The 20,776-nt window shown below is 41.5% G+C and overlaps 1 protein-coding gene across 1 annotated transcript in view; it reads right to left on the reverse strand.

Annotated features, from left to right (window-relative positions):
• Positions 1-20,776, reverse strand: part of KCNJ3 (potassium inwardly rectifying channel subfamily J member 3) — a 492,024-nt gene that overhangs the window by 240,694 nt on the left and 230,554 nt on the right. The window lies entirely within an intron of this gene.

Below are 20,776 nucleotides of genomic sequence, written 5' to 3' on the forward strand. Positions count from 1 at the left end.
GTAACTATTCATAAGGGTGTGTGCCTGTAGTATGCCATGAACCTCTCACATATTGCTTGCATTTTCAGTGTTTTCACCTTGTTTGTATCAGCATAGAAGACACTGACACGCACACCAGCTTCTGGTTTAACGTTATACACAGTCCCTTTCAGTTTTTTCTGCTTACATAGGTCATATCAGAACCATGTTTTAGACCATACGACTAGTCCCCTGCTCTGACTAAGTGTGCTTCTTTTCCTCAGGTGGACAGTCTTCCAATAAAAGATTATTGAGGTAGTGTACTGTGTATTACAGTATGAATGATTAAATAAATAACCAGCCACCCTTTCCCAAAAGGCTATTAATAGGGACATACTGATCCTGATGAAAGTCACTGGATTGGGGTACGTGGCAGAAACTCGTTGATCCTGCTTAAATAATAGTAACTCCAACTAGCCTGTCTTCCCCAGTTTTTAACCTTGTCAGATGGACCGGTGAATAAATACTGATTTGAGGACCATCTTGGCATTTCTAAAGTTTACCTCATACAGATCCCACACACTTTTTACTTTAACTAGAGCTCCCTTGTAGGTAAAGAGGTCATAGCATGTCACTGGATAGTGGGCCCACCCTAGATGACTCAAAGTTACCTGCCAAGGAGGCACACACATTCATGGTGGCCATCTTTCAATGTGGGTTTTAAAACAAAATTAGATACATTCAAAGATAGCTCCTGCAGATACAAAAACTGGACAAAATCACTGAGGGGGGACCGACAACCTGCAAACAAAGCAGCTTTGGCCCAACTAGGTACCCCATCGAACATAGAGGGGTCGGGTAGACTGTGCTCAAGGATCCATAAATTTCCAGTGTCCAGCAACATGATAAGCAGAGAACTTGAGGTTGAACCTATGGGGAGACCACTTCAAACACTCACAGAGGGTTCCAGGCAGGCCAATCCACACCTTCAGGATGCAGCAACCAGATATATGCACCATTGAGCCAAACATGTCACGTCAGAAAAAGAGAAGCTGCCTACATGCCGAGAAGCATATTGAACTCTGAGAGAAGGGCCCTTACAGCTTCTGATCATTGCTGCCCAGTATGCTAAGGGTCCCAAGAGGAAGTGCAACAGAAGAACACCCAGAAGACCTATAATAACTACATCTGCAGGCTGAGGCAACCATGGCAACACCACCTTTTGTTTAATCTATAACTAGGCATGTGTGGAGTGGTAACGGACAGTGGGGATTTCCTGTCCTACCAAAACACACCTCAAAGATCCCCAACCAGACCTGCGTTAACAATGTATTGGTCTTCTTCTGCCGTACAAGCTCTCCAGGAGGGTATTGGCTGTCTTCCCACATGTAACACTCAGGAAGGCGACAGAGCTCAGACCAGCACCCAAATGAAATGCATGTCAGAGAACCACAGATACAAGAGGTAGAAAGATGAAGAAAGAACAGCCTATTAAAGACTTCCTACACCAGCCCAAAACAAGAGTGTCAGACATAAATAAAAGAGGCGGTTTGGGGGCAGACCCAGGAGGGGAAGAACAAGAGGCACACTTCAAACAAGACATCACTAAAGACTTTCTACTACAAGCATACAGGGAGATCAAGGAAGACATCCAAATGTTCTAAACAGAACTATACGTTAACCTGCACGGCTTGCAAAAGGACATGGTCGAAAAGGGGAACAGAGTTAAGGATCTAAAAATGAGTCACCATGACCTATGCGATGACTGCGACCATCTCCAGCAATGTATGACAGCATTCGAAAAATAGCACAGTTACACCCAATTTTCATTCTTGGTCTGTTTATGGACTTGGGATGAGATGAGGTGGAGATGTGAACTATGAGATCTTATGCCTTCCAGACCTCTCTTCACAAGTTTGCCCTTATTCAACCCACAGACAGTAATTTACGCTTTCTTCATTTCCCATGTTAATCAAGGGAGGGTGGGAATGAGAAAGTCCCAAACCCACAAACATCAGGTCAAGCATGGGCCCAGTGATGTTTCCCACCTACCCCAAATGGCAGTACTCCATATGTCAGAGCCTGTTAGCAGTAGAATCCATCGACTGAAGATAACATATAATTTTAGAGACTTGAATAGCCCAAAAAAGAGTTTATGTGTTCTCAGGGGACTCTGAGGCCAGTAGCAGATTTATGCCTCCTATAAAATACCCATATGTGCAAAAAAGACCGACATATACTATGCTCTATGGATTTTTCCACACAATATCATGCAACCCCATTCACAAAGATAGCTAAAGTTACCATATTAATGAGCAATAAGTATAAAATTGTGGAGAGAGCAGTCAAGGCAGAATAATAAGGCCAATGGCTGATCACAGTGGGTAAATGGGAGAAACTACCAATCACCATCACAAATATTTACACCCCAAACATAAAACAGGAGAAATTGCATGATTCATCTCACACAAGACAAATTGCAACAGCATGAGAGAGGCCATATTGGTTCACCTTTAGTGAAAATTAATACCTTTGAAACAGAAACACAAAACAAGCCCTTCCAAGAAAACAGGAAGACAACTGACCTCGATAAGTGGCCATCGATGTACTGTAGAATACGACAAAGCCAACAACATCCTTGCTGGAGTTAGAGTCTGCTGCCACAAGGGAGGAAACAAAGTAGGCAGCCAGCTGGTGAACAAACTCTGAGAGGAAATTAGGAACATTGGGGGAAAGAACAAAACAACATACAAAGGGAAACTCTACACATTACATGCTGATTATAAGAGGCTATATGACTCAGCAGCAATAACCTCATATTTATGATCAGTGACTTTGCTCACTATCCCTCTATTGGAGGCAGACTATTTAGATGAACACATTTCGGTCATGGAAGACCTCACAGTATTTAAAAACCAGAGGACTGGCAAACCACCCAGTTCCAATGGCTACATAGCAGCAATTTCCAAACCATTCACACCTCAGATTACCCCTCTCTTCATAAAGGCCTTTAATTGTCTTGATCAGTCCCAGGAGCTGACCCAGTCCATGGCCGATGCAATGATCACCCTAATCATTAAGCCGAACAAATACCCCTCTTCATTCTCATTGTATTGCCCATCTCCCTGTTGAACATTGATACAAAGCATCTGGAGGTTGTGTGCCACTTCTAATACATGCTGATGAGACTGGATTAAGTCTGGCCAGATCCACCAGAGGCAAGACCAAAAAGCTCTCCACCTATTATACTGGTGAGTAAACACCACAAAGAAGCAGTTCTACTGTCTCTGGATATGGAAAAAGTATTCATCAGGGTAGAGTGGGGCATGATGAGGGCATTGAGGACCTATTCAGAGGCTGCATAGGTGTACTATATTCATCACTTTGTGTTACACTACAGCTGAATAGTAAAATTCCCCCTCCGGTGGAGACAGAGAGTGGCATAAGAAGGGATGTCCCCTCTCACTTGTGCTGTTTTCAATCTATTTGCAATCACTCCTAGAAAAGATAAAAGAGCAGTAGCAAATCCAGTAGCTCAGTTTTTTGGTAAGATACATTAGGGTGTCATCCTTTGCTGTTGATATACTGTGATCACTCACCAGACCCAGAACGTTTCTGTGGGGAATGATCTCTTTGTTACCTGAATGCCACACATTCGCAGGCCTTTTAATTAACCTTGATGAATCTCAGGGTCTGATACAAGTGGGAGGTTGAAATTGGCTGCAAACTTACATCCTGAGACCCCATTTTGATGGACACTAAAGGGCTGAATTAACTGCAAACTTTTCTAATTCCCAGTTAGTATAAATGTGTCAAGAATATTTTTAAGATCCTACTGAAGATGACTGATTATCCATAGATTTATAGAGAAATTATGACTTTACAGCTAGTTATTATAGCTTAATTCAAAATGTTGCCCTCCCGATGATACAATATATCTGTCAGGCCCTACTGCTCACCCAATAAAAAGGTGAAATCTTACATGTACGGGAAGTTTGTAATGGCTTTTTATGGGGTGAGAAAAAGTTGTGACTGCACAAACCTAAATAGGGAAACCTGGGTCTGCCTGCTCCATGGTATTACTATGAATCATGCTATGTAATTGAGTGGCTTTGGGGGAAAAAGACAAGATATAGTGCTTCATTGACCAAAACTTAACAGCTCATCCATTAAGGGTGGTACTTTGGGTTCCAAAGAGCCAACAGTGCCAGAATGTATATGTCTCCCCCATGGTCCCTCAAAAAGGTTTTACTAGATATCCATCGTCCATGGCCCCATCATAGGAAACACAGGATTTCCCCCTGGGCTCAATGGAACACTCTCCCAGATACAAAAAGCAGAGGGATGGTTCCTACTTCGTGACTTTTACCATAATAGAGAGAGTCTCACCTTCATCAAAATAAGATATCAAATTCTCGAGTGACAAAAGGATGTTATAACCTACAAATCGGACATTGAGTCATGAAGATCCGCGAAAGAGAAGGAGACACGCTGTCATTTACAGTTTTTGAAAAAGTCCTACAAACCCCTTCAACAACACAGCACTTAGTCTCTAGAATCTATGCCATGTGCAACACTTGACCCTCCACCCCCAGTTAAGCTTTGCTTATCAAAGGCAATAAAACGATCTTAATATTACATTAGAGTGTAAACTCAGGGACATGAATTACACACTGGCAAACAACTTTCCACACTATGCATAAGGGTGAGAAGTTATGTTAAATGTGTTATGTGAAAATTATTTGTAGAGCGCGCATTCGCCAGTCGGTTACTTTGAGCTAAATATAGGAGTAGCCTGGAGCCTGGTACTTTATTCATATGCCTGTATGAACAGGTAGGTTTTAAGAAGTCTCCTGAAGATCTGGAAGTCTGTACAGGTTCTGATGTTAAGGGGAAGGGCGTTGCAAAAATAAGGGGCTAAAACCGCAAATCGACAACCGCCTAGTCTCTTCAGTTTGTAGGTCGGTGTAACCAGGAGGTTCAGGTGGGTTGAGCATAAATTGTGAGCATGACTATATCTCTGAATAAGGTTGGAAACAAATTTCGGACAGGAGCCATGCAGAGATTTGATGATTGAAACATCTGATTTTGAAAGCGCAGCTTTGTATTACGGGGAGCCAGTGTAGCTTCCTCATTAGAGGGGAAGCATGTTGCCATCTTGACTGATGAAAATCAGTCTGGCGGCCTGATTTTGCATCAGCTGCAGTCTTTTGGTTAAATATGCCGGAAGTGCTAAAATCCTATATAGTTGGGACTATACCCTCTATCCACTGCAGACAATAGATAAAAGACACCACAGGTCCTGTTGGAGACAATGTGGCAATTCGGGTACAAACATACACTATGGGTATATTCCAAACTTAAAGACTACTGGGGAAACATTCTAAATGGCATTTCCTGGATTGAGCATTGAGAGATGAAATTAAACCGAGTGCCAATCATTCCATACATCCGGATTGAACACACACATCCATTACACTTAATCAGGGGAAAAAGAATCTTTCGCCTACTTCTTGGCACTAAACACACTATCCTGGGACTTTGGGGAAGCACACTGGCACCAACTTTGGAAATGTGGATCTAGAAGCTCAGTCAATTACTTGCCCATGATACAATAGCATTTAATCTGAAAAGGAGACACCCATAAGTTTCACAGAATGCAGGATCCTGTCCTGAGAAACCTGAACAAAGATAACAGAGTCTTGACCTGCCCTAACAGACCTCTAGCACTGAGTCTATTGGAGAATGACAATATAAGCTAGTAGGGGGCCCGCATAGGTTCAAGATGGAGGAAATGATGTGTTCTGGATCAGCTTTTATGCAACAATTGCTTCACTACAGTTTGTCGCGGGGGGAGGGTGGGAGAATATTTTCTTCATATTCACAGCAGGTGTGCCCATCTTATGCTGTGTATTATGAAAATGTAATAAAGATTATTGAAACCTAAATTAAAACTAAGTACATTCAAAGATGGTCACAACAGATGCATGTACATCCACAGTTGCCGTCTTTGAATCGGAATTCTCAAAATAGAAGAAAAAACATTTAAAGATAAATGCTTCAACCCCATGCGCATCTACAGTGTCCATGTAGGAGAACAAAAAACACATTGGCAATGTCATTAGGTTGCACCAGTGAGATCTATTGGCTTTGCCAACACTTGTGTTCTTTTTTTGTGAACTCTCAGAGACTTCAATCAGATAAAACCTTTGATGTTCAGCATACACAATACAGCACCAGTGACGGTTAAATCTAGCATTTAAGGTCGCCTTTTTCACCTGCTTTTCCAGATCATAGAGGAAGTGCATCGAGATTCACATTCGAAAGGTTTATACAAAGTAAGTACTACTCATTAAACTAGAAAAATCTAATATGCAAATCAAAGTATTGAGAATCTGTCTTTGAACTGCCACTGTCAGAAGAGCAGTACATTTCTCTTTCCATCATTACACTTTCAATAAAAGGAGATTTTTAAACGAGTCGGTTCTGTTCATAATTCTTTTGTCGTCTAATATTCAGGGAGATGTGGCTTTAAATGGGGACGCCGGTGGGATCTCTGGTAATGGGCTTAGGTGTTGGACTCTGGCACAGAAAGGAATTCTGTCTGGCTCAAAATAGACAGATAGTAACCTCTTGTGGAAACATACATTTGTAAAAGAATCGTATGGTAGTGCAGTACAGGTTAACTTTTCGCAAATCTAGAATTCTCTGATTTCCCAACTACAAATATAGGGGCATATCAACAAGGGCTTTATCTCTGTTTTTTTGGCTTTAAAAGCCAAAAGAGGAGAGATGAAACTAGCGCCCTATCAACAACAGGGTGCTAACATGCAAATTTGCATGTTAGCACCCTTTTACTCTACGCTTCCCCTTGCATCTCTAATGAGATGCAAAGGGGGCGTTCCAGAGTAAAATAATAGGAGAAATGTCGCTAAGCGACATTTCTCCTATTTTCAAGAATCTCGCTAACCCTGTTAGAGACAAAAAAAGCAGCGCTAACCGCGGTTAACGCTGCTTTTTTACGTCTGGTATTTTTCAGACTTAGCCATGATATCCTATGGAAGGAGGATATCATGGCTAAGTTTGCCTGTCCCTATCAACAAGGTAACGTGAGATTATCGCTGGGTTTCCAGCGATAATCTCACGTTAGCCTGTTAGCGTGAGGATTTTTATCGCTATTGAGATAAGCGTTGCTAATAGCACGCTATCTCAGCGATAAAAATTCACGCTAGCCGGCGATAATTATCCTAGCGCTAAGTGCGCTTAGAGATAATTATCGCCGGCTGTTGTTGATGTGCCCCATAGATTTTTTGTTTTGTGTGACAGAGTAGAATATGTAAGTTTCTAGTTCATGCCAGACTCCAATATGTCTTACAACAATTTCGTGGTTATCATATGCTGGCATTTATTGTCCTGTGGACTATTACTTGATGACAAGCTCTGCAGTTTTTTATATCATAGGGTTGCCTCTCTTTTCTAAGTTCTTCGAGAACAGGTATCCCTCGTGTTCAACAGCATTTGTGCATGCATATGTTTGCAAGTGTTAGCACATTATAGCCAGAGTTTTGTGAAGATTGGAGGCATATTTACAAAGAAGTGACAGAGCGTGGCGTTAGCCTTCTTGGCTTAACGTCTCACTCCGCCTTTTCCGAAACACAGGGCTGCACTGTATTTACAACAATACGGTGCAGCTCTGCATTTCCCTCTGCGCTGACGCTAATTTCAGCTGCCTAGCACCAACCCAGGCACTCTTGCACCATAGTGCAAGGGTGCCTGCGTTGTGGGGAATGATTGTTTATGTGCAGGAGGGTTTCCCTTCCTGCACATAAACAATCTTAAATGTTGATTTGTAACTTCTATGTGTGTTGTTTTGTGCAGCACACATAAAAGTTGCAACTTTTCATTTTTAAAATGATTGGTTATGTGCAGAAAGGTGCACCTTCCTGTTCATAAACAATCATGCATGGCGTTTTGCTATTTTTGAGTGTGTTGCACAATGCAGCACTCATAAAAACAGCAAAATCGAGGAGAAATAAAGTATTTCTCCTCATTGCGTCCTGTGAACACCAGGTTTTTCCTGGTCTTAATTTTGGCAGTGCCCCATATTTATGCCAGTCTTGTAAATATGGGGCAGTGTCAAAATCAATGGGTGTTGCAGCAGAACGCCCACCGCAACACCCATTGCCCACGCCTTTCACGCTAAGTATATCGTGAAAGGGTGCCTTATTTACAAGGCAGCATTAAGCCACTTTAAGAGGCTTAACGCTTCCTTGTAAATAAGGCAAAGACCGTATCGCCACCACAACATCAAAAAAAGTGAAGTTCTGGTGGCAATGGGGGCTTGTAAATATGCCCCTTCTTTTCTTATTATAGACAAGTCCTCAAGTTATCTGAAATTCAGCTACTACAATTTATTTGCAACCAACCGGCCCACTGTATGTGGCATTCTGTGAGTCACTCACATTATAGCATCTGATTTAGATATATTGATTGAGAAAAAATATTATTAGCTGACTTAATCACAATGAAAGGTGAACAATTGAAGAAAATGCCATATATATGACTGATGCTCTAATCCACATAAAACTACAACAGTAACATGCTGGGGACATTGTATTACACCATCCGTCAATGTGATTCAGTATACACACTGTGAGGACTCCCATGAGGGAAGAAAGGCTACTTCAGTCGATTTGCATGCCCATAAAAGTATGTTACCCTTTCTCCTCAGATTGGTAATTAAAGACATAAGTGTTTATAGTTTAAACACTGTAGATACTTGACAAATATTATCTAAATCCTTATGCTAATGTGCTTAAATTGAAATAGTTCCAACCAAGTGCATCTATCATTCATTTCCCTGCCACACAAAATAAAGCTAATTGATCCTGGGAATTTCCACATATTTCAATGAATGTATTTATAAACAAATAAAGAAACACAAACATATATATATATATATATATATATTATACGTACATACATATACACTTTTAGCTATATTCATAGTATTATTGCAGATGTACAGACTGCCAGAAATATGACAATCTTTCTACAAATGTCAACAATATTTTTAATCAAATCTATATATTTAAGCAATTCACACAATGCTATGTTTAATAGTAGTGATTTAATAAACATATTTGATAAAGGTTTAATTAACGAAATGTCTATGAGTCTTTCTTTCAGCATAGTTTTCATTATTGCATTTTGTGGGCTGAAAAATGTTAAATGAGAGAAATTTCAATTTATTATAAAGCCAACATCTTTCTTAACATTTCTCAGGTCACAAATTGCAATCATAAAAACAACCACAAGAGGGTCTTGCACTCCAGATGAACAGCATAGAGTTTCAGCTAGAGGTGCTTTAAAAAAATATGGTAAGTTCACCTCGAGGCGGTTACCCTCCCTGCATCCTCCCGCAAGATTATAAAATTCTTGGTGCTGGCCCTGCTCTTTGTAGGAACACCACCAAGCTAAAAAAATTAAATAGTACTTGCAGGACATTTGGGGGGGGGGGGCACCTTCAAGAAGCAATGCATAATAAATGTGTGACTCCTGATGTTAATTTATTATTCACTTTTTCCTTTTTAAAGTATTTTTGGGGGTTTCCTGGTTCCCACTCATTGAGACATCCTTTTTTTGTGGGGAGCTGCTGGGGTCAGGGCCCTAGGCACCCCAAGCACCTCCCCAGATGGCACACATCGTGTGTGAAGGTGAGAGCTGGCATACTATTTTAGCTGGGTGGCCACTAGGGATACCCACAACTCTTTTTTCAGTATGGGGCCATGGAGGGAACCCTAGGGCCCCAGTAGCCCCAGACAGGTTCTCTTGCAAGAGTTGGGCACTTTTGCTGGTTGTTGGGTGCCCGATGGGCTCGCACACTGCTGGGGATGTTGGGGGATGTGTGGGGAGCCCCAAGGCCACTACGGTCCCAGATGACTCCTCAGCCAGCACCATACCGGGTGCTGACACGAACCAGCACTTTGTCTTTGTTCCTGTCTGAGCCACATGACCCCTTCCCCAAAAACGTATTTTGAGCCTCATTAAGGCACCAGGAGGGGAGTCTGCATGCCCATCCCCCCTTTTTTAATCCATCCCTGAAAATGAGGTTTCAGGTGCCCAAGGGTGGCTTGGGGAGGGTGGTCACACTCAAGCACCCTATCTCCAAACATTTTTTTTTTAAATCACCCCAAGGACCTAATAATAATAACAAACAATGGCAACTGGCATTTTATTTTTTTCTTTCGGCGATCCTGTGGAGTCTTGCAGGACCCTTGCGGGATTGTGGCAAAAAAACAAAAAATCATTTTGCTGGGGGGTCCCCTGTCCCTCGCTCACCACTGCCAGACTTCCCCACTCTGCACCAGACCCGTTGTGTAAGTCAATTGGCATTGTACAGTGGGGGTAGGATAGAGGACCTGGTCTTTGCCCAGGCCCTGTGTTGAACATGCCATGGGCATTCAACCCCCAACACACATAGCCCAACCCGCTGATGTCAGCCAGCCTTTATTGTCCACAGCCTGTGACTTTGACTATCTGTTGGCTAGACTTACTGTTTCCAACATACCTTGAGGGGGTTTGGGTTAGCCTCTTGCTCATGATTGGGCGGCTTTGTTGTCTATCTCAGGTGTCTGCTCCAGATTCAATGGCTTTCCTCCCTGTTCTTGTGTTTGTCCCAGTTCAAAGTACTTAGGTCTCACCGGTTTCCAATTAGATGAGTTGCATCCATATTCCGCTAACATCTAGGCACTATTATTTCATTTGTATATAACTATAATGTTTCACTTTAGGCACTCAATATAAGTGCATGTCCAACCCCTTCCTCTTTCCCCATCCCATCCCTCTTTTTCATCTGTGTATTAGTTCTTGTTGCTTTCTGCCACACCTCACTCTCATTCCTCCTTTATTCCTCATTGTGTTCTTCCTTTAGTCCTGCACTGCCTTTATAATCCCAATTTTTGAACGAAATGAAAAGAAAGAAAAGGCAAACCAATTGCTTTTGCCAATGCCTTTTGAATTTGGCAACTATGACATGCTTGGCAAATTATGTTTTGCTCCATCCAAGTATGGCTTTCCACTCTGTCTACTTCACTCTGCGATGGTGCATAGCACTCTTCTCTTGGTTCCCAACAAATGTGTTCTTGTCTGATTGTATGTAAACAGCTTAAGCATATAGTGTTTCCTTGAAAGCTGTCCCCTTATACTTAGTACAGGTGTGTTTGTCTCGATGCATCTGGTGAGGCTGTACTGTATGTTTATTTGTGGCCAATAACCGACAAAGGATCAGTGGTGGCAGCCGACCAATTCAGCTGGTGGGGCGAACATTTGAGGCACTGACAGGCGTTGAATAAACCCAGCAGTGCCCTTAGGCTTAACGCCAAAGCTCTCAATTGTGGTCCTTTTTAAACAATGTTTATAATGGCCCACAATTGAGAGCTCTGGAGTTGAGGCTGAAGTCACTTCGAGTTTTCCACAGTGTCTGTCAGGAAGTAAAAATAAATACAAATAAATAAATAAAAGATCCACTTACCTTCTGCCTCTGCTCTCGGTGCTCGTCCGTCTTGTCATCAGTAGCTTCACCAGCACAGGCTCCAAGAGCCTCAGCCAACTCCCTTCTTCCATTCATGATGCTGCTCTCATGCTGCACAGGCACCATGAGAGAAGCACCAGAATTGACTGGAGCAGACTGACTCCACACTCACTGGGCTTGCTCTACACCCAGTTATCTAAGACAGCTGCGTGGAGAGGTTTACACTGCACATGTCAAGCTGGCCATCGCAAGACGGCCAGCCAAAGTGACATGCGCAGTGTAAACTGGTGGGCAGAGCACCACTCCCCTGGAGGAAGTTGCTCATCTGCCCTAAAAGAGGGGCCTCATCTGCAAAGAAATAATTCCATTTTCTTTTTTAGTGTTGACTGTTGTTTCACAGATATATCCTTTCCTTTACCAAAGTCACATATTTTAAAATGCTCTATTAATTGGACTGTAATGATGGCCAGTTTAGGGGGTGGGACAGGAGGGCAATAACCCCAGAGGAAGACAACCCAAGTCCCATTCACAAGTGGAAAGACCTCATAATTTTTTAATTCCTTATGTGGGCCTGCAACCCCAAGCTCTGCTTATTGCTTGTGATGGCAAGCAATGCTTTAGGCTACTTAAGTGCCTGGATAGGATAGAAATCAGCAGGCTTGACAGGCATCTTATCACATCTTTCTGCAAAGCATAAATGAACAGTAGGCTATCCTGAGACACACTAATTATAACAAAAATACTTCAGACTCACATCACAAGGTACTTAAGAACCAAAAACAGTGAGAGAAAAGAAAGGATTTCTGAATTATTCTACCTTACAACGTAAAGTAAATGAAAATATACATAATATTAGAACATATATTTTGGTAGTCATTGTATTCATACTCACAGCTGTTTATGAAAAATCAACACGCAAAATGTTGCATCCTGACATCTGATTATCTACAAAATGTCAAATTTTAACTCATTTTACATTTTCTCAGTGTGGCATTCCTATCAGCTCACATTCTGCCACTGTGTGTCACACAATATCAGCTTTCATTACATGGGCAATGGGTGCTATAAGACAGTGAGTTGAAATGTAAGCTGGAAATCACCACACAGAGGAGGTTTCCAGCTTGTGAGTAAAATGTACCCATTGAAGTCCATTAGGATTATTGCAACACCCTCTCCAGGACATAGCAGTTGGCTTCTGAATCCTTTGTGAATTTGGGGTGGGTGGGAGAGGCTGATAAGAACAAGATTGGCTCCAAGCCCCATCTTTTTCATGTAGGTATGCACTGTTTGCATCATGTGAACCTAGTCATTCTATGTATGCTTACTCGGTGATGGGTTCAAAGTAGGCCTCACAGTAGTGAAAGAAGAATTGTAGATGAAACATTTAAACGTACATGTCCATCCTTTCAGTTACAATGCACCCTGCCCTATGGGCTACATAGTCATACCTTAGGTGTGACATATAAGGAATAAAACAGGAGTTTAAGATTTGACAAGGGGGCTATATAGTCAAGTCGTATTTACGAGTTTAAAACTGCATTTAAACTACAATGGCAGGTCCAGGGCATGTTTAAGGGTCTACTTAAGTGGGTGCAAAATTAATGTTGAAGGCCCACTAGCATTTAATTTACAGGCCCTGGGTATATGGTAAACCAATTTACAATTGACTTATAAGTAAATTAAATATGCAATCAGATGTAAGCCAATTTTACTATGTTTAAATGAGAGAGCACAAGCTCTTTAGCACTAGTTAGCAGTGTTAAAGTGCACAGGGTCCGAGAGCCAAACAAAATTAATTCAGCAAAATAAAGGAGGTGTTAAGGCAAAACACTACAGAGATTGCTAGGTCCAACAGTCACTCTTTGTGTGTTGAATTCCTTGACTATGCGATAACAGACCGAGAAAACAGGTCTGCTTGCTTCTAACAATCACTATACAGTTTCTGTAGACTGCCAAAACATGGACTTGCCAAATGGCACATCTTAACTGGCTGTAGAAAAGATTTTTCAATATCTGAAGCTTTTAATAAAGATGGTAGAAAACTTAGGCAAAAAGGAGACAAGCTTTTGCCAGTTCTTTCTTGAAAGAAGGAGACAAAAAGTCATAGCACTAGGCATCTCTTTGCTTCCTCTAATCTAAATAGAAGAACTGTCCACTGTAGCAAAACAGGAGAAGAGAGCAAGCTAAGCCCTTGCTCCATAGTCGACCATATATGAGAAAGTTTTAAAATATACTAGAGATTAGCTAGGATTTAGACACATCAGCCAGTTACTTGAGAGATGCTGAAATACAGAGTTCTGACTTTATGTATTTGGTCATGAAATGTATGTGTGGTGGCATTACTTAATTTGGCATGAAATAAAACTGATACAAAAAGCAGCTTGCAATATGAAAGGTTGATATTAGACTAATTGACGAGGGGGCTGTGATTATATATGTTTGCCTCTCATTTAATGTTTTTCCTTAGGTATATTTTACTTGATGAGTTGGTCATAGTCTTTAAAATCATTCTTACTCATGTCACATATAGGAGAATAGTGTATAGTAAAGAATAATAGAATGTACATAATGAAAGATATCAAGATGAATGTGTGTGTGAATGTGCGAGTGTGTGTGTGTGTGTGTGTGTGTGTGTGTGTGTGTACTGGCATTAGGGTTCTAGGTGGGACTCCCTAGTATTACTCACAGATAACGGGTCAACTGACAGGTTCTATTGGACCACTAATACTCCTATCCACATTAGCATAACTCAAAGAGAAGGGGTGAGGCATCTGGCAGGGGTACATTTCTCCATAAGGTCGAAGTTTCCTTTTGGAAATTCCGAAATTTACTGGGTTTGACCCTAATGCTTCTGGAAAAACACAACAGCAGGACCATGAAATGGATTGAAAATATACACTTCAATCTTTTGCTATGCTTAGTCTGACAATTCCATCAAGATGGTGGATATTTCTTTCTCTACATACGATTTGTCACTCCAGACACAGCTAATAAACACTGTGGCATGTCTTTCAATTTCCATGCACATCCGCAGAAACCTAAAAATCCACTTTGATTTTCTGTTTCAGAACAGGCATTCTACAAATATACTACGTTACATCGCGGTGTTTACACCGCGATACCTTTACAACGCAGGCATTACAACGCAAGTCGTTAGACGACTTGCGCTGGAGGGCGCTGGACTTAGGAATAGTATGATTTACTATTCCAACTCCAATCTACGTAAGGTAGGGAATGTGTTGGAATAGTAAGTAATACTATTCCTTAGGTTAGAGCGCCATCCAGCGCAAATCATTGTAATGACTTGCATTGTAATACCCGCGTTGTAAAGGTATTGCGTTGTAAACACCGCGATGTAACCAATGTTTCCCGCATTTTACACTCCTTGGTGTAGCAAATTAATTTACGTTCTCTTGAGAGATAAAGGCACCACCAGCCTGTCAGCACTTTGTACCACACCACATCCTCATTCAACTCAGACCACACCAAATTAAAATTCTCCTGAATATCTCTGTTATCCATCTGTCTTTGTCACCCCTTTGGAAATTTGTTTGTTCAGTATATTCAACATGAAATGTTCATATACATATGTTTCACATACTTGTTATGAAATTGCACCCACATACAACAAACCCATACTTGCCATTGCCCATTCATTATCTTCTACAGCTTAACTGTTGCCGTCTATATGTCTCAGAATATTGGACTCCCTATCAACATGCTATGTCCCCCATTCTCGATAACACAGTAACTTGAATCAGTACCCAAATGGTTCTTTGAAGCAAATGTGATAACTCTTTATTGTCCTCCAGTAGCTTGCATCATAATATGATCTCATCAATATGCACCAGAAATAGTGATGATGATCATTCTATGCTCAGGATCATATGGTTTTGATTGTACAGCACCAAGAGAAGTGTAGCTCACTGGTTAGAGGAGGCATACTCTGAAGCAGAGATCAGGCCCGGGACCTGGGTTCGATTCCCGACGCGGCAGGGTCCAGAACCCAATTGTCCACGGACTCGATAATTCTCGCTTCGGTGCCCACTCTAAGCATGAGTTCACACTATGCAGCTCTGGGCAACAAGCCTGCTTAATCTCCACAACGGCCCCCCGCGGCGGGATGCCTGGCTTTCACCTTGGGGATACCCAGTACGGGTTATCTTACAGGGAAAAACCAGGACGGGTTCCCAATGCAAGCACCAAGATGCCCGTAGGGTGATAGTTGCGCTCTATAAGTACCTCAATCAATCAATCAATCTTTATATGACCGTGCATGTTTGTCTTTGTTCAATCAATCAAGGCCACCGCTTTCTTCATCAAAGATCTCATGCAATATGTTCTCTCTGAGAAATGATCCATATATTTTGAGGAAATACTCCATCATGGCGGAGCGGCCATGGTGACTAACTCTGGAACCCGGGGGCTCAGGTTTTGATCCCTGGCGCCGGCGGCAGATCAGCCCTGCACCAAGCAATCGCTCGCTTAATCTTGACGACCTCCCCCAGCGCCTTGACACCCTCGGGTAATTGTTTGCGCTTTACAAATACTAGACTTTTATTTCCAACTCAGAACCTTCCAAATTGCCTCAGCCAAATTTAGCCTTTGCTTAATTCTGCCTCCTGACAGTCCATGTCCTAAATATTCTATCTCATCCACAACAAATTAGCATTTTTCATATCCAAGACCAGCTCTCCTTAGCACACAAACTATTTCCTCAACACATCATTATGTTCCTACACACTACATTCCCAGACCAAAATGTCAACTTGAAAGAAAGGCTGCAGGCATGAGTGCTAATCTAAATGGCATTCTTATAGAACAATAAGCTTCTAATGGTGAACTAAATGATGTGATATATCTCAACTCAGTATGTAACATAATCTGTTGATAAGCATATCACAGATCCAATTATATAAAAATTCCTTAATATTCCCTATAGTTGCCAACATCTCATTAATGTTGTGAAGCGGAAGCTATTAACCCATATACACTTGTTAAAATCTCTCTCCAGTCAGCACAATTTCTTACTTTTCCATTCTGATGGCAAGCCAGAACCACAAGACGTAACCCACCTGATGATTCGGTTGGCTTAATTACCTTGCTCTTCAACTAGTCCCTGAAAGAATCTATGAAGGCTATCAGAATATTCCCTACTTTGTGCATTATATGGCGGGTGTAGCCAGGAGCAGAGGGCTGACCATGGTCTCTCAGTTGGTGGTGGCTCTCTCGAGTGACCCCGAGCAGGACGCCAGGAAATTTCAGGGCGACCTCTCGGCTGTTGCCGAGTGGATGACCGCCAACTGTCTCCAACTGAATACCAACAAGTCAGAAGTGTTGTTGGTGGGAGGGAACCATGATTGTTGGAGCGAGCTGTGGTGGCCCAAGAGCTTAGGTAAGGCTCCCGTCCCTAAGCCTGTAGTGAAGAACCTGGGGGTCTGGATGGACACCTCACTCAATTTTCAGATTCAGCCAAAAAAGGTGGCGGGAACATGTTTCGGTTTGTTGCGCGGGCTCCAACCCATCCTGGCTTTCTTCGATGCTACGACTAGGCAGATCACTATTCAGGCCCTGATCTTGTCTAGGCTCGATTATACTTGCTCGTTGTATCTGGGAGCTAATAAATCTGAAATACAGAGGTTACAGAGAGACCAGAACGCGGCCGCAAGATCTCTTTTGGGCCTGCGCACAACTTGCACAGTGACCAGTGCCATCCGTCGCCTTCACTGGCTGTCTGTGGCTAGGAGAACTGAGTTTAAGGCACTGTGTACAGCCTATAAGATTTTGAAACTGGCATCCCCACAAATTCTGTCTGATCTTTTACCTTACACTCCTACACGATCACTTCGATCCATGGGACAAAGTCTGGTAGTGATCCCCCAGGTGAGAAGAGTCTGCGCCTTCGGGCGCTCTTTTCGTAATAGAGCTGCCATTCTGTGGAACTCTTTGCCGGCCCACATTTGTGGGCTTACTAACTATCTTCACTTTAGGAAAGCCATTAAAACATTTTTGTTTCCTCCCTTGTAGGCCTCCAGCGCTTCTGTGCGTGCTATTCTCTTGCTGCTTAGCGCTGGGACGCCTCTTAGCTGGGGCAGCTGTTGCGCTTTATAAAATTCTTAACATAACATAACATATGCCCCACCCCTTCTCTTAGCACTACCGCGAGTGAACCCTTCGACGTCCTAAATCCTCACTTTAAGAAATTCTTATTCCATATACTGATATCTGGTTCTGTCACGAATGGGTACTGATCTGGATGCAGTATAATGCTTGAACTATGTTACAACCATAAAACCCAGAAGAGTTTTCACTTTACTACATACACCCTGTCATGTGCCCATTTACTCTCTGCATTAAAATACCTCATAACCAGCAGTTTCCAACAACTCCAGCACTCAAATCTGGCACACATACATTCATGTCTTAAAGGTTTACAAACTGAACAGGAATCCACCCATATCTACATGTTATTATCTTTTTAGGAGACACATAAGGGAGCTAGAGGGTGCACATGGTTACCACATATTAAAGATGGCAATATCAAACAAATACCCCCTCATGGTCGTCATATTTAAATTCTTTTTCAACTTGTACCATATTTATAGTTCTTCATTCTTCCCAAACTCATGTCTACATACCATTTAAAAAAGCACAATCGTTCAATTTTACACACTTTTCTTGCTTTCCTCCACTACTTGATTTTCTGTTGTTTGTAGCAATATCTCTTCTTTGGTTTTGCTCCATTTATTTTTCTACATAATACTATCCTTAGTATTGTGTTCTTTAGGCACGTGGATTTACTCCCCTTATAATTATAAATATCAGCAATTTTTTCAAGCAAGGGTTCTTTCAACTTAATAAACATTCTTGTTTTTTAGGATATTAGTCCTATAAATCAATAGATTTCTATGGTTATGGGAGATGAAGTTCCCTGAACTTGCACAGTACTGCCAGGTTGTGTAATACAGCCACCTAATGTTTCACTGATTCACTAGGTAATGGCAACCTGGAAAAATATGTCTTTCCATCATATGTTTTGTTCTAAAATGCTCCACCAATGCTCTCATTGCCCCCTCAAATCCATGTTCAGATTCTCTTTCTGCATCAGCTTCATCGTAATTCCTGTCATTTTCTCTCCTGGGAACAAGTAGGATTTTTTAACTTCTCCTGCCTTGGAACCACAAGTTATATTTCAACATTGCCAATTTTCTTTTAACTACAAATATACCTCCCCCAGCTGCTCCCAGAAGCATTTTATACCTCTTTACATCTTTGCCCAATGTCCCTCACTATTATAGGTTTATATAAGCTTGAAAAACAAATATTGGAAAGCTGTCTATGCTGCTCCGCAGTAAAGGTATTCGGCACTGAATGTTCTGTGTCTTCAAATCAGCATGGGTCTTCTTCCTGCTTTTATGCCATTTGTAGAATGGCCTTTGCAGTCCTAGATTACTTTCTAGCAACTTAGGCACCACCAAAAGGAACTAGGCTTTAATCACTGATGACGTGCTATACTCTGCAGCAGCACAGCATGGATTCTTGTGGCACAGGCAGCTTTAGTCTTGATGTGCTCTGCAGCCCTGCCCATGAGCCAAACTACGCTTGCACATTTCAAATGATTTTGATGTAGCAGGCCATGTGATGAGCATAAGCAGGAGCTTGTGGTTAGATATCTCATGATTGCCTGTGTTCAGCATGTATGCAATGCATCAGGTAGCTCATGCATGGACAAAACAGATTCTGAGGTAAGACATAACCATAAGAGTTTGTGAAATCACTCTGAATTACTTGCCACTGTACAAAGTGGATGGCATATGATGGCACCACTGGCAAGTGCTGTCCTTGACTAGTCAATTCAATGTGACAGAAAGCAGCTCAATGTATTTAGTTTTTAGTGTATGTTTGAGTGTGCTAGTTGCCCTAGTGCTGGAAATGAAATGAAAGATGGAGATCCACGAAAGTAGCTTCATAAGCAGTCCTCTGAGTCTTCCTAACAATCAGTACCCACTGTGGTTTACTCATCATGAGTTAAACATAGGAACATATGGCTTCCAAAAATTGTATCTCAACATAAGTGAAACAAAAATGGTACCAGCCATGATAATGTCTTCCTCCAACCAAATTTACCAGTTTTCATATCCACATTCAGATTCCAAATTCTCAATGATAAGAGTTGCACTATCCCATCCAGGGTGGTGTCCCTCTATGCGCACAGCGTTGTGGGGTAACAAAGTTACCAATTTTCGTTCTGGTTAAACCAAAGTTCATTTATTCATGATTAGAAATTAGAAATTCATTGTTCCGTGTAACAAATTATCACATGTTGTGTCAACAAAGGTGCTGGTGGATATCCTCTATGCATTTCGGGTAAAACCCTTCATCAGGAGGAATCCTGTAAACAAAAACAGGAGATAATGTTGCATGTCCCCTCATAGGATTTAACTTCCACTTACACATTAAAGCGTTAACATAGTTAAATAAGTGAAAACATGTACCATCCAAGATATCAAGCTTCAAAAAGTGCACGAAAGCATATCAAGAAACGCTGTTAAGGAGAACTACAAAGGCGTATTAGAAATTGCACCCAAGCTATCCGGTGTCTTTTTTGAAAATTTCCGGCGTGTGAATCGTGCTGTAAAATAGATACGGTGATAGCGGCGTGTTAAATAGATACGTGAATGTTATATGAAGTATGCGTGCCGAGATCAAGTGAGATAGTCCAACACGTGTACAAAGTAAAGCATGCAGTGTTAGCAACATAAGCCATAAGATAGAACCACGCACCAAAGTCGATTGAGATCGTGACAGTTACCTCAGTTCACCCGTTCGAATGAGCATATCCAAACTGCTCTGATCCGAAAAAACGTTAGTAAACGTGTAGCCATGTTAAGTATGCGGATAGTGAACAAAGAAAGAAGACTCTAATAGTGGCGGCCATCTTAGAATAGGAAACATGTAAATTGTCAGAACATGACAAAAAGCAATAAACAATGACTCGACAAGAAACCGAGTTAGTACAATGTAACCAAGGCAAAATACATAAAAGTTGAAATAATAAGTTGTGGTCACCAATGTAAGATAAAAGCTAAAAAACGGTGTTGGAAAAAATTAAATAAAGTTGTAAAGAATCAAATCAAAAAGAAAAAGAAACATGGATGGAAAATACATGTAAGCAGAAAGGTTGAAGATGGGTAAAGAAACAGTGGAGAAAAAAAAAAAAAAAAAAAAAAAAAAATAACATTTTAAACATGAAAGATGTATATGAGCTTTTGGGCATTCTTGTGG

The sequence above is a fragment of the Triturus cristatus genome, chromosome 3_1 (assembly GCF_964204655.1).
Source record: "Triturus cristatus chromosome 3_1, aTriCri1.1, whole genome shotgun sequence".
NCBI lineage: Eukaryota > Metazoa > Chordata > Amphibia > Caudata > Salamandridae > Triturus > Triturus cristatus.